This window comes from Monopterus albus, unplaced genomic scaffold (assembly GCF_001952655.1).
Source record: "Monopterus albus unplaced genomic scaffold, M_albus_1.0 scaffold281.1, whole genome shotgun sequence".
NCBI classification, from domain to species: domain Eukaryota; kingdom Metazoa; phylum Chordata; class Actinopteri; order Synbranchiformes; family Synbranchidae; genus Monopterus; species Monopterus albus.
In genome coordinates, this window is record NW_018128161.1 from 404546 (window position 1) to 405243 (window position 698).

At 39.7% G+C, this 698-nt stretch overlaps 1 protein-coding gene across 4 annotated transcripts in view; it reads left to right on the top strand.

Moving 5' to 3' along the window:
* The window catches only part of prpf4 (pre-mRNA splicing tri-snRNP complex factor PRPF4), a 17138-nt gene that overhangs the window by 5640 nt on the left and 10800 nt on the right, over window positions 1-698 (top strand). The gene's annotated exons all lie outside the window — the stretch shown is intronic.

A 698-nucleotide genomic window follows, 5' to 3' on the forward strand; every position in this document is an offset into this window, starting at 1 on the left:
TGGACTTGGAGCCTTGAGACTGTCCAGGCTTTTCCATTACTGTGGTTCTGAGATCCTCAGACAGTTTTTGTTGATTGCTACAGTTGAGTTTCATTACAAATTAAAGGAGCATCACAGGCTGGAAATACAACTACATGTATCTCTGATGATTCTGAAAAGGTGTCAGTAATTCTGTCCAGTTTATGTTTGGAGTTCTGTGTGAAATGGATCAGATTTAGCTTTTTGCAATTTGTGATTTCACCAATTTTCCAGGAGAAGTGGTGCGTTATCTGACAGAAATGCAGCGTTGCCGGTAATTTTGGCCATGACTGTACAAGTTGTAAGCCATGGTGGTGATGCTGAAGTCATGGGCCTTTGGCCTAGTTAGTTTATAGCCTAACAATAAAACTTTTACATCTGGTGATTGTATTTTGGTTTCAAAAATTATAACATGGTGTTCAATTGTGAAGATTATATTGCTGAAGAAAACATACAAGTATCAAATCAAATCAAATTTTATTTGTATAGCGCCAAATCACAACAAAAGTCATCTCAGGACACTTTACAAAGTAAGGTCTAGACCTTACTGTTATCACTATTATTACATAGGGAAAACCCAACAAATCCCCCTTGAGCAAGCACTTGGCGACAGTGGGGAGGAAAAACTCCCTTTAATGGAAGAAACCTCCGACAGACCCCGGCTCTTGGTGGGCGGCCTT